Below are 14,572 nucleotides of genomic sequence, written 5' to 3'. Positions count from 1 at the left end.
AAGACTCAGATAATATTCATGGATAATATGATCATAAACTCACAATTCATCGGATCGCAACAAACACACCGCAAAAAGTGATTACATCGAATAGAACTCCAAGAACATCGAGGAGAACATTGTATTGAAGATCAAAGAGAGAAAAGAAGCCATATATCTACTAACCATGGACCCGTAGGTCTATGGTAAACTACTCACACATCATCAGAAGGGCAGCAAGGTTGATGTAGAGCCCCTCCGTGCTTGATTCCCCCTCTAGCAGGGTACCAGAGATTGCCTCCAGATGGGATATGACGAGAACAGAAACTTGCGGCGGCGAAAAAAGAATTTTGGGTGGCTCTCCGATGTCAAGTGAATATTTGAATTTATAGAGGTGGAATTAGGTCAAGAGGTGGCACGAGGGGCCCACAAGCCTGGGGGACATCCCATCCCTAGGCCGCGCCTCCCGAGTTTGTCGCTCCCTCGTAGGTTGTCTGGTCTTCTCCTGAACCTTCTAGGGTCTCTTCTGGTCCATGAAAAATTAATACAAAGTTTTTTCTCTGTTTGGACCCTGTTTGATATTGATTTCTTGAAAGCCAAAAGCAAGCAAAAAACAGCAACTAGAACTGGGCACTAAGATAATAAGGTTGGACCCTGACAAGCCTGTAGCGGCGCATAATCAACATTGATTTCGTTCGTCTACGCAAGCCCGTTGCTGACAACACCGACGTGTGCCTTTGTCCATGACGTGTCCTCGGACTTGGCAAAGCCGGCGCGACGCCTTATCAACATCGTCTTCTTTCCGGTGCACCACTACCTCGACACCAGAGCGCTCATGAATAACTCGTCACCTCCTTACGCCACGGCTCCATGACGACTACCTCGACACTGGCCACAACACTCCTCGACATCGGATACCTCGAGCATGCCTACACCATCCTACGCTCTCGGCTACATCGACATCGGCACAAAAGGTTAACGGCTTGCTTGAGCAACCTCGTCGGTTCCCCTCCAGCCACGACTTCCATGATGCATCGACCCTTACGACTATGGGGGTATGTTTGTTGGCTTACCTTTCGATTCTTCTCCAGTCTCATCGTCTGTGTAGCTATCGTTGTGACCGCAGGGATGTTGAGTATCGTGATTATTTAGAAAGTATAGGATAGACTAGGATTTCTTCAAGCTTGTCTTGTAGTACAAAAAGTTCATGTACTCATATATATATGCCCACGAGGCTCAAGCTATACAACATTCATTACACCAATTCTCTCTCTATTCCTTCTACATTGTCTTGAACTACAAGAAGTTCATGTACTCTTATATATATGCCCATGACGCTCATGCAATACAACGTCCATTACACCAATTTTCTTTTATTCCTTTTACATAGTGGCAGTGTTTCGTACTTCCATTGCTTAATTAAGCACGTTCTTAGTAGCGTGCTCTAGAGTCTTGCGGTGCGGCGCAAGTGCCGGCGTCTCCTGCACCGGTGGCGGTGGTGGTGGCGGACAAATAGGGACGAAAGGAATCACTACTGGAGTTGGAGTCACCGGGTATTTGGCAGGGGCATTGGAGGTGGCGGCGGAGGAACAAGGACCACAGGACATGGTGTGGGAGCTGGAGTCACCGGCCTCCCAGGCACCGGCGTCGGCGGTGGCCGAGATGGAACTGGTGGAGTTGGAGTGTGAGGAGTGTGAGGTTGCAGGGGCTTCGGCGCGGGAGGACCCCTTGGCCTACGGTATCCATCAAGAGCATCTGCATGACGATGAAGCATATATCAATCATCACCCCAGATATAAATAACCTAGAAGATGCATCCGTGATGCCACCGTACGTGTGGGATTAATTACTAGCTGATGGAGCGGCGAGAAGTTTAGTAAATGAATTACCTCCAGACGCAGCCGAGCATGACAAGGAGCAGCATATGAGAGCAAGGATCGCAACTCTGCATAGCAAGCAAGGAGAAGGAGAAGTAGAACGCGCCATGATTCCTCCCCGTCCGATTATTTTCACTTAGTGCATGCATTGTTTTATAGGGATCACAGCGGTGCTGCTACGCTACTACACCGACGATTGCTAGGCCATACATTCTTGGTCTTGGAGACTCGTCATGTAGACGCGCTCTGATGTACTGGTCAACTTATGCTCTCCTGTCAACAGGGGAACCTTGGGAAATTCAGCCTGAGAAAAAACGAATTAGTGGCAAGCTTGATTGGAAAAATCTTCCTCTTTCGTCTTGTATAGACCAAAGGAGTCAACACTATACAGCTTGTCGGCACCACATTAAAGCAGCACAGAAACGAATTTTCTAGTTTGTCTGCGCCATCGTAAAGCACCACAAAAACAAAAGAAAGAAGAAATGTTTTTTCTGAAAAAAGGAAATGTTTTTTGTCATGCATTCTCATGGTTCCTATCCATTCAAGCCTCTCTCTATCTAGCTAGCAGCCGCTCTGGCATAGGCCAGGGACCAACCCTCTGACGTACGGTGGCACTACCAAGGAAGGCGAGGTGGAGGGTAGGAGGTTGAGACACATGAGGGACAAGACCGGTTCACTCGTATCGTCCCAAGGGCCGGGGGAGGGGGGGGGGGTGCCGCCCAAATCCTCCTCCTCCCTCACTCCCCTTGTCGCAACAGGAGGATGTTGTTGAAAGCTTCGGCCAACAGTGGTACCACGTGTTGGTTCTTCCCCGCAGCACAGACTGATCTCTGATGGCAAGTCTCATGCAGGAAGACAACGTTCATCGTCCGATAGAGGTGGCCATTGTACATATTGATATGGTTGGAACATTCAGATCAAAGGATGGCGGTGCTCATGCACATCTTGGCATGGATGAGAAAATTGGAGCAATGATTCCCACGTCCAATGCACCTCTCCCACTCCCACCACCGTTCCGGCGACAGGGATCAAAGATGGTGTGACACTGTTTGAAGGCGGGGCAGCGATGTCAGGAACCTACTTTCGGCATTTTACTCTTGCGGTGAGGGCGGGCCTTTCGCTCTCTCGGTGGATGGATCTGGCTAGCAAGAAGGCTCCATCTAGTGGAGTGGTTCTTGATAGTGTTGGTTCCAAAAAATGAGTATCCATGGTCTGATGATGAAAATCATGATCAAACCTTCGACTAGGTCAGGCGTGCTCTTGTTGAGGGAGTCTGCTCGAAGCTTCCGGTTAGGCGATGATAAAAACAAGTTATCTCAAGAAGCTGGCCTCTTTTATTGCTAGATAATAGCCCGTGTGTTGCAATAGGGCATAAATATTCAAGAAGCTAGCCCTTGTCCACCACCGAATGACTGCCTCCCTTTAACTTACCTTATCTCTTCAGGGGCAAACAGGCTCCACTCATTCTTCTGCTCGTGCACAAATGCACCTCCTGTGCACGGTGAGCTGCGCTCTCTCCCCTCTTCCTCTGTAGATGATCGCCCTCCCTCACAGATGACAGGCTATGCCGGCCGGCCATGGCCACCGCCAACTTCTGTTTCCTTTTCTATCCCATGGTGGCGGTGGCTGCCCCCACCACAAACAAGTGCTGAAAAGATAGAGCACTACATGCAACCATGCATGGGATTTTTTTATTCTATTGTACTTATATTAATATATTTTTTATTACTATACATAATCAAATAAAATAAGTCATATGTATGTTTAATTTTGGTTCACGTGTTATTAATCTAAATATTTGTATCTCGCACAATCAAATGTCATTGAAATTCATGTATTCCAACCGATTACCGCAGCAACGCGTGGGGTTTCATCTAGCATTTATAAGACATCACTCGAGGAACCTTTGGGCTAAAACCCTTGTGGTGCCTACTTAACCAGCCAAGTTGCACGCCTATATAGCCCATGGGACCTCATGCCTTTCCCATGAGCCCGAAGAGCAAACCTGTTGAAAATCCAAACTCCTATTTAAACTAGCTGACGACCCTCTGCCTAAACCGATCATGTTTAGTCCCACCCGATTGTGTTGGTTTCTTTCTTCCCCATCATTTTTTACTTTCTATTTTCTATGTTTTTAAAATAATTCTTCTTCATTTTATTTAGTTGGCTATATTCTTTTTCTATCTTTCACAACTTACTAAAAATTATAGATCATTTTCTTTCCTTTTATGTTTTGAGCCTTCATTATCTTCTTTTTATTTTATTACTTTATACATTCTTATCTTTTTCAACAAATACCTACATATTTTTCGGAAGTGGCGAGGATCTGTAACATTCATTTGATCCGATTGCAAAGAGGTTACTGTATGCATATCTTTGGAACACCAATGATGCCCTTGGGGGGGGGGGGGGGGGGGCTGTTAAAAATTTGCAGCATTTATTCTGGAGTTCTCTCATCGACGCACGTCTATCAATCAAGTCTCTTTTGTCGATGAAAAGTGGGATTTTCCTGTCGAGGCTCACGCTCTAGCTAAAGTCGCATCATCTCTAGGAGTAGGCCTCAATTTCGCTTGCGGCTTTACCTTATTAGTTGTATACTCATGAACATTGTTGATTATAAAGCCGCGTTTAGACCCCTAAAAAAACTAAAGGCAGGAGTTGGGAGGGCCTTGAATCGGTGTGGGTCTATGAAAGAAGGCACAAATATGGACAATGAGATGTTGGGTGGATGACTTAGGATGTTTGATTGCTGGTTTGCCTTTTCTACTAAAAAGTAGTGTGATGAAACATTTTGTTCTATGAGAAAGCTTTCAATTTTCAATTGATTGTATCTATATTTACCTCTGATACTACAATTTAATTTGAGAAAGAAAGTTTCCAAATATTATATCAGTATATAGCTTCGTACCTCTTATAGTTAATGGTATAACTCTATTTTTTATGCGTACCATGAGAAGTTATATTCATGATTTTAAAAGACGGTAAGCAGATTTATCGTGGGAACTGGAACATGCACTTACGGGGCGGTAACCAAAGTTTTCGGTAATCAGAACCATAGCCCATGTTTGTAATCAGTCCCAGGTACTCAGAACCAATCAAAGTTCCTTGGCATAACCCATGTCGCCAAGGAAGAGCGCAGGCTGTTTACCAGTAACCAAAGTTTTTTGGCATAACCCATATCGCCAAGGAAGAGCGCAGGCTGTTTACCAGTAACCAAAGTTTTTTGGCACGCACGAGATATCACAAATTTTGACGACTTAAGATATAATATCATGCGCGCAACTAGTAAACATGCGCACAGGAATTGCACAAGAGATGTATGGGTACTAACATGCTGGCCCTCTTATTAATTATACAATCTGGCTGATTCTGCGAAGAAGCTCGGTCTACATACTGTTGCTGGAGGGCATGCAAATGGTCGTTGCAGTCCCACAATACGCTGCTCCTTTATTCAATTCCTTGGCACCAACATCATCCGTCGTCTCATCATATATATGTCGAAGATTTAGCATTACTTAAACCTCAAGTAATGTTACAGTTGCTCCAAAAATCCAATCGTTGAGAACGTGTCGGTTGGCCAATGGCTGGACTGAGTGTCCAAAATGGTAATTTCTCATCAGGGAAGGTTGCGGTTATAAATAGACACCCCGCATCGACTTTGTCCGATGGCTGCTCCGTTTGTTTCCGAGAAGATAGTTGAGCAACCCACTCTCTTGAGTGATTTGAGTTTATAATCCATCGAGAGAAAAGACCCAGAAAAGTGCCAGCACCAATGTTAAGTCTAGGGCTTGAACTATGGTGAGTTGGGGATACAATTATCCTCCTAACCATTCAATCACAATTTACATGGCACATTTACTTGCCTGTTTTTTCTTTGTCTTCGCAATTTGCATGGGAAGTTTACGTGCATGGTACATGGACATATTTTGGCCACACGTATAAAGTGGAAGAATGTTGGGATTTCAAAAAGAACCCTAAAGGCCAAGTTAAATTTTTCCTAAATTTAGCACAACGTCAGGTAAATATTTATCTTGAGAGGAAAAACAATTGAAAATATATGTTATAATTTCCTTTACCCTCTCAACAATTGTACTGTATAGTAGTTATTAGAATTTTATGTGTATCCTATATACCTAAGAGAGTGATTCCACTAACATTTTTATCTCATGCATCATGCAATCATGCCACATCACCATATAAGTATTGATGGGATAAGGTGCACCTCAACATGCAACAATGCATGGGAAAAGACACACCACTACATGCAACTGTGCATGGGAAAATATTTTTTATTCTACTGTACTTATATATATATATATTATAACTATACATAATCAATTATATAAGTCATATGAATTTTTAATTTTAGTTCATGTGTTATTAATCTAAATATTTATATCTCGCACAATCAAATCTCATTGAAATTAATCTATTCCAACCGATTACCATAGCAACGTGTGGGGTGTCATCTAGCATTTATAAGTCATCACTCCAGGAACCTTTGGGCTAAAACACTTGTGGTGCCTGCTTGACCAGCCAAGTAGCAAGCCTAGATAGCCCATGGGACCTCGTGCCTATCCCAAGAGCCCGAAGAGCAAACCTGTTGAAAATCCAAACTCCTACTTATACAAGCCGATGACCCTCTGCCTAAACAGATCTTGTTTAGTCCCACCCGATTGTCTTGGTTTCTTTCTCCCCATCATCTTTTACTTTATATTTTCTATGTTTTCAAAATAATTGTTCTTCATTTTATTAAGTTGGCTATATTCTTTTTCTATCTTTCCTAACTTACTAAAAATTGCAGACCATTTTCTTTCCTTTTATGTTTTGAGCCTTCAGTATCTTGTTTTTATTTTATTACTTTATAATTTCTTATCTTTTTCAACAAATATATGGATATTTTCGGAAGTGGCGAGGATCTGTAACATTCAGTTGAAATACGTCCATGTATCATTATTTTAAAATACCAATGATGTATTTACTATATATTAGTATAAATAGTAGTTTTACAAATGTCCCTGGGCTAGTAATTATTTTTATAATAGTAATAAATATTTTAAAACAGCAATGATGTATTTTAAATTAACAATTACTTTTATATTAGTAGGTGTAGTAATAAAAGGAAAACAGATTATCCGATGGGCTATGCCAATGGCATGTCAATTCAGCGCTTACAATGTAGGTAGCTTCCCTCTCATTTAAGATGGGAGTAGGTGGCATGCCAATGGGAGTCTTTGTGTTCGTCATTGAAGGCCTTACCGATATGGCTAGACTCGTGCAATGAAGCTCTTCATTGGCCCTTGAACTTAACCTCAATGATATGTTGTCTGCATCCGATTGCAAGGAGGTTACTGTATGCACATCTTTGGGGAGCTGTTAAAAATTTGCAGCAATTCCTTGGGGAATGTCTATCAATGAAGTGTCTTTTGTCGACGAAAAGTGCGATTTTCATGTCGAGGCTCACGCTCTAACTAAGGTCGCATCATCTCTTGGAGTAGGCCGAAATTTCTCGCTTGTGGCTTTACCTTATGTTAGTTGTATACTCATGAACATTGTTGATTAATAAAGCTGCGTTTAGACCCCTAATAAAACTAAAGGCGGGAGTTGGGAGGGCCTTGAATGGGTGCGGGTCTATGGAAAAAGGCGAAAATGAGATGTTGGATGGATGACTTAGGATGTTTGATTGCTGGTTTGCCTTTGCTACAAAAAAGTAGTTTAATGATACATTTTGTTCTATGAGAAAGCTTTCAATTTTCAATTGAATACCTCTATATTTACCTGTGATACTACAATTTAATTTGAGAAAGAAAGTTTCCAAATATTATATCAGTATATAGCATCATACTTCTTCTAGTTAATAATATAACCCTTTTTTTTACGCATACCGTGAGAAGTTAAACGTATAATATTAAAAGACGGTAAGCGGATTTGTCGTGGGAAATGGAACCATAACCCATGGTTGTAAACAGTCCCAGGAACTCAGAAACAATCAAAGTTCCTTGGCATAACCCGTGTCGCCGAGGATGAGCACACGGCACACGCTATTTACCGGTAATCAAAGTTTTTTGGCACGCACGAGATATGACAAAATTTGACGACTCAAGATATAATATCATGCGTGCAACAAGGACATCAAGCAGTAATAGAAAGCATGCGCACAAGAATTGCACAGGAGATGTCTCGGTACTAACATGCTGGCTCTCTTATTAGTTATACGATCCGGCTGATCCTGCGAAGGGGCTGGCTGATCGTTGCAGTCCCACAGTGCGCTGCTCCTTTATTCAATTCCATGGCACCACCATCGGCGATCGCCGCATCATATATATGTCGGTGTTGCGTGACGCGCAAGCGTCTTACTGTCGACGTCCGGGGCGGCCTGCATGGCCTTGCGGTGGGGAGCCAGTGCCGAGGGCGCCCGCCGGGTGGCGCCGGAGTTGCAGTCTGGGCACTTCCTAGAATAACCTGGGCCCTGCGGGGCATACGGCGGCGGAGGCCTTTGTGGCGGACGATATCCAGGCTGTGCGCTCGCAGCTACATGGACGTAAGCCGGGCCTAGAGTTAATATTATTGTTTCCTCTATACGAGTAGAAAAGAATTGAATGGAGAGTAGAGACTTACCTTGAGCCGCCAAGGAAGAGGAGATGAGAACCAGCACTGCCATAGCGCATGCGAGTGCCATGGAAGAAGAAGAAGAAGAACGCTGCATGATGGGTTGCTTCTGAGCTTCTAATATATAAGCTTTGCTTCATTTATAGGCTAACGAAAGCTGCTAATACATGCATGCATGCATGGTAGTGCTAATATGGTCCAGGTCATTTCATTGCATGAGAGGCCAGTTCATTGCACGAGCGACAAGGACAGAAATCAGCATGCATGCATGCATGCTAGTGCTAATATGGTCCAGGTCGTCGCTCGGTCAACCCTGTACGTAGTATGTCTCGGCCCAGGTGCGGTGCATGCATGGATTCCGTGTCTCTGCACGTACGCATGGCATTTTCAACGTGGGAAATGATTCCTTCGACTGAAGACTCAAAAAAATTCTGTTTAAAATCATGCATTTTGGTCGGAGTCCCCTTTGTCTGATTGAAAATGCCGACCTCTGTCTTTCCGGTTTTAGTGGAAAGCTCACTGGAACTCCATGATCTTCCACTAGAACTTTACACACTGTTAAAAAATGGATTCCATGACGTGAAAAGAAAAAAAGTATTCCACACACATCTACAATACTTACATGGTTTTGCTTTCCAGAGCTAATGGATTGTCACCAACTGAAGTTGACAAACCGTGTGTAGTGTATAAAGAGATCTTATGTCAATGGATTAACAAGAACATTAATGGATATAATTCGAATTTGAAACGTAGGTACATGAAATTTTATCCAGAAGTGGTGTTAAAAATATTACTGGCTGTCATTAATTAGTGGATTTTTAGGCCTTACGTAAGTAATAAAGAAAAGGAGTCTCACACACCAGGTGGCCAAGACGTGGGAAACAACATGGTGGTTATTGGCATTTGTATTCTCACAAATTCAAATGAAGCCTGGAAATCACGAAACATGGCATGGTGTCATGATACCGCCCCAAGAAGTTGCACTAAAAGAATTGAGAATGTTCCATGGCTTCGAGAGGGCGCCAGGGTTTGCATGTGAAGCAGCCGCTGCACGGATGAGGCTTCCTCCGGTGACATGTCCTATATATCACACCTTCGCGCTCTATGCCAGGAGCACACAATGACTTGTTCCTTTGGGAACACAGCTTGATGCTTACACTAGGACTATTAGAAAGGTTGTTGGGATTCCAGGTGCAGGAGTTTATAACTAGAAGCAAGTCGTCCGCTCAGTGAGAACTTGAAGAAAATTTGTCTTCTCCAAATGATTAGTTTTGCAAAACTGGACCATGGTTCATAATTGCACCAATAGTAACTCCCCATAAAATATAAGTGGAGTAAACATAACATAGACATGTGAAGTGAAATATCTTGTGCTTATGCCAGATTTTGTAAGATGTGTTCATATTATATATGCACTCCGCCCATAAATCCATAGACCTAGATACCATCTGCATACATGTCTAATACTCCACCCCTGAGGGTAAGAAAATTTATTGTCTCGTTAGTAAATGCTCAGAATAAAGATAAACGACAAAGATTCCTTGCTCCAATGGATGTTGAGGCGGTTGTGAAGATACCTCTCAACACGAGTATTCAAGATCATTTCCGGGTTGGCATGAGGAAGCAGATGGGATTATTGAGTTTTTGTTCTGCTTATCGTCTGCTTGTCAGAATGAAGAGAAAGAGAGAGACCTTGCTAGAGGGAAGGACAACAACGTCGAATGGCCCGAGAGAGGAGAAGGAATGACCAAATCTATGGCGGTCCATGTCAAAAGTTCCCTGGCATCAGGGGAAGTTTTGTTTGATAGGAATATGTCATCAACGAGTAGAAGCGCAACATGTGGGGAGAATGATACCAGGGGTCACTCCATTATTGAGTGCACCATGGCGAGGAACGATTGGGCGCTTGCTGGAGAGGATACTACAGAGGTTATGTCACATGGTGAAAATATGCCCTAGTGGCACAAATAAATGTTATTATTTATTTAAATGTGTTTATAATAAACATTTATATTTCTGTGCTAGAATTGCTATGGTTCTTGAATTTGAGATTCAGAGCAATGCTCATATGTATGTGTGGAAACATAAACACAAAGTAGGTTCATAGTCTTGCCTCTAAGACTACCTCATGTGTTGCATGATGATCCCATTCTCCTGATAATAGGGCATTGTTAAAGTAACAGGGATGCCGATAACAATAATAGCATGTGTTAACGAAACAATGGTGTTGAACAGACCCAACCGAATGACATACTATGAGAACACATCATCACAATGTATAAGCATACTCATGAAAGTGTTACTCACTTTCTTAGACCATGAGAATGTCATGTACCTTCATGCCAGATGGTGTGCTTTGTAATAGGGACGTGCCATAGAGGCAATAAGAAATGTATTATTTTATTTCTATGTTCATAATTGAGCTTATATTTTTGTGCTATAATTGCATTGATTCTTGAATATGAGTTTAGAGGATAACCCAATTGCATGTGTGGAAACATAAACACCAATCTGATCCCAAGTCAAGCCTCTAACATTAGCTTTGATGATTGATTTTGTTTTCCTGATCATGAGCATTGTTGAAGTAACTGGGATGCTATTGATACGTCACCAACGTATCTATAATTTTTGATTGTTCCATGCTATTATATTATCTGTCTTGGATGTTTTATATGCATTAATATGCTATTTTATATTATTTTTGGGACTAACCTATTAACCTAGAGCCCAGTGTCAATTTCTGTTTTTTTTCCTTGTTTTTGAGTTTCGCGGAAAAGGAATATCAAACGGAGTCCAAACGGAATAAAAATTTCGCGATGATTTTTGTTGGACCAGAAGACACCTGTAGGACTTGGATTCCAAGTCAGAAGACCCACGAGGCGGCGGCAAGCCGCAGGGGCGCGCCCTGGGGGGGGGGGGCTGGCTTGTTGCCCCCTCGGGAGTCCACCGACCTACTTCTTCGTGCAATAAATTCACATATATTCCCAAACCCTCCGAAAAATCCACTAAAATACTTTTCCATCGCCGCAACCTTCTGTTCTCGTGAGATCCCATCTTGGGGCCTTTTTCGACGATCTGCCGGAGTGAGATTCGATCACGGAGGGCATCTACATCAACGCTATTGCCCTTCCGATGAAGCGTGAGTAATTTACCTCAGACCTATGGGTCCACAGCTAGTAGCTAGATGGCTTCTTCTCTCTCGATGCTCTTCAATACCATGTTCTCCTCGATGTTCTTGGATATCTATCCGATGTAATCTTCTTTTGCGGTGTGTTTGTCGAGATCCGATGAATCGTGGATTTATGATCAGATTATCTATGAATATTATTTGAATCTTCTCTGAATTCTTACATGCATGATTTGATATCTTTGTATTTCTCTTCGAATTATCGGTTTGGTTTGGCCAACTAGATTGGTATTTCTTGCAACGGGAGAGGTGCTTAGTTTTGGGTTCAATCTTGCGTGATTTCACCCAGTGACAAAGTAGGGGTAGAGAGACACGTATTGTATTGTTGCCATCAATGATAAAAAGATGGGGTTTTCATCATATTGCTTGAGTTTATCCCTGTACATCATGTCATCTTACTTAAGGCGTTGCTCCGTTTTTTATGAACTTAATACTCTGGATGCATGCTGGATAGCGGTCGATGTGTAGAGTAATAGTAGTAGATGCAGGCAGAAGTTGGTCTACTTGACACGAACATGATGCCTATATGCACAATCATTGCCTTGGATATCGTCATAACTTTGCACTTTTCTATCAATTGCTTGACAGTAATTGGTTCACCCATCGTATTATTTGCCTTCAAGAGAGAAGCCTCCAGTGAAACCTATGGCCCCCAGGTCTATTTTCTGTCATATATTTTCAGATCTATAAATAAAAAATACCAAAAATATCTTGCTACAATTTATTTATTTTTATTTCTTTTGACATTTTAGCAATCTTTTATACCTATCTCTATCAGATCTTACCTTTGCAATTTACCGTGAAGGAATTGACAACCCATTTATCGCGTTGGGTGTAAGTGTTTGATTATTTGTGCAGGTGCATAGATTGGAGACTTGCTTGTACCTCCTACCGGATTGATAGTATCTCACCTCGGGTATTCATGGGTCACTTTTACCTGTGCAAAAGGAGATAATGATGATACTATAATAGAGTCAATAAAACCGGCAGATCTCGGCGGGACAACTAGTTTGGTACCCCTTAGTCCAGAATACTGTCAGCAAAAGGCTCAGTAGGAAGCCAAGCAGCAAAAGGCTGCGGTGTAACCCTAACCAAATTACAGGAGATACTATTAGTATCCTAATAGCCTGCATGTAGATCAAAAGTGACATCAGCCGTGGCGATCCTGCTGATGGTGTCCTAGACTAAGGGATCTTATAAGATGGGTGAGCTTATGGACCACCAATCTCATAAGGAAGGACTCCGGAAATCTCGATTCCTGGCATGGTGAAGATGGACTCTACCGGAGACTTAGCGTGTACACCAAGGATTGCTTCGGCTATTGGCATGCGTTTCTCTAGCAAGCAACCGACCATGTGTAACCTTAGGTACCCCAGTGCCTATATAAGATGAGGGGTTTAGTCCGTAGAGATACATTCATTATTCACCTTAGGGTTAGGACATAATATATGATCTTGAGGTAGATGAAGCCTGTACTTGATACATCGTCATCAATACAACCAGAGCAGGACATAGGGTTTTAGCTCTTCTAGAGGGCCCGAACCTGGGTAAATATTGTCTCCTGTTACCCATCGACCCAAGATCCACAGCTCGGGCCCCATACCCGAGATCTACCTGTTCTAGTACCGACAGTAAAGTATCACGAAGCAAAGGAAATGGTATTCGGGAACAAAAGGTTCGCTCGGGAATTTCGTATATATGTGAGAGTTAACAAGCATGTCAGGACCCCACTAGTAACTATTGACCCGAAAGTGTTCTAGGTCATGTCCACTTATTTCCGAACCTGTAGGATAGCACACTTAGCGACTAGTAATATTTATGAGAACTAGAAAATCGGATAATGAGCACGGAAAGTGTTTCAAATAGTTCCAGGAGTGTTTCGGATGTTCTCATAAGAGTTTCAGGAATTCCAGAAATGTATGATATGTGTCCGGAAAAGTTTTATTCTATGGAAAGTTTCGGAAGATTCCGAAAAGCTCGTTGAAAGTTCAAGAAATTTCAAGAGAATTATATTTGGGTGAAAAACCCCTCGGCTAGGGACTTCCTCCCTAGTTCGTCCTTATGGGCTAGTCCGTAATACTCTCTAATAACCATAAGCCAGCTGGTGGTTGCATTAGGAAAAAGGAAATCTTTCGAGTGTGAAAACAAGTGCAGAACTGCCAGCTGACTTACGGTGATCCGAGAGTACCATAACCTGCTTTCTGAGTTCATGCAAAAGCGGAATCCGTGACTAAGACAAATTAGACATGTCGATCCTATATTGAATTCAGAACGAGCTAGTGGGCATCACATCGCTGAGCAGCACCCTGCACACGGTTTCCGCGAGGAGCACCTGCAAATAATCAGGATTCGGTAAACTGGAAGTACGTGTGCATGCATATGGGAAGCAAGGCGTAGCCGGAACCACTCTCGTACCTTGAGCCGCCGCTGAGCTTGCCAAGGAACAGCATACCAAGGAAGAAGAGTGCGCCATGATCGATCCTGTCCAGAGCTGCTCAATCAATGAGTATATATGGCTGTGCTCTTCGATTGTGGGTTGCTTTTTTTTTATAGGGGGTGGTTAGGACCAGATTGGTAGGCAGATTCTGTTTTGGTTCTAGCAATGTTCAAAGTCGTCCCGGTCAATTGGGTTGCAAATACATACTTCACAAATGGTCCCTTTATTTTGTTGTTGGGCCGGAATTGTTTTTTCAGCCTACACATCGCAATATTTTTAAACGAAATTCCACATGTTCATGGGAACACACATGAGTTCCATGGATTTTTTTCAGATTTTTCTGAAACTTTCAAATATGCTTTTTAATTTTTTTGGAGCTCGGGGACCAAAAATCTGCACTTGGCTCCATATTCCATATGGCTTCCTACTATATGGATTTTGGAGCACTAAATAGACAGTTTATTCATGCAATACACTGATTAA

General features: G+C 42.6%; 2 long non-coding RNA genes across 2 annotated transcripts; both read right to left on the bottom strand.

Moving 5' to 3' along the window:
• Window positions 1–1,276: 1,276 nt before the first annotated feature.
• Window positions 1,277–2,032, bottom strand: LOC125547528. Its single transcript, XR_007300702.1, has 2 exons — window positions 1,869–2,032; window positions 1,277–1,734 (listed from the first exon to the last, which is right to left on the bottom strand). It is a non-coding gene; the product is annotated as an uncharacterized LOC125547528 (long non-coding RNA).
• A 5,904-nt stretch (window positions 2,033–7,936) lies between these two features.
• Window positions 7,937–10,679, bottom strand: LOC125547527. The gene is made up of 2 exons (XR_007300701.1): window positions 8,475–10,679; window positions 7,937–8,387 (listed from the first exon to the last, which is right to left on the bottom strand). It is a non-coding gene; the product is annotated as an uncharacterized LOC125547527 (long non-coding RNA).
• Window positions 10,680–14,572: the final 3,893 nt, after the last annotated feature.

Source organism: Triticum urartu, chromosome 3 (genome assembly GCF_003073215.2).
Source record: "Triticum urartu cultivar G1812 chromosome 3, Tu2.1, whole genome shotgun sequence".
Classification (NCBI taxonomy): domain Eukaryota; kingdom Viridiplantae; phylum Streptophyta; class Magnoliopsida; order Poales; family Poaceae; genus Triticum; species Triticum urartu.
The sequence above is the reverse complement of the archived record's forward strand: the minus strand, read 5'-3'. Positions and strand labels throughout refer to the sequence as shown.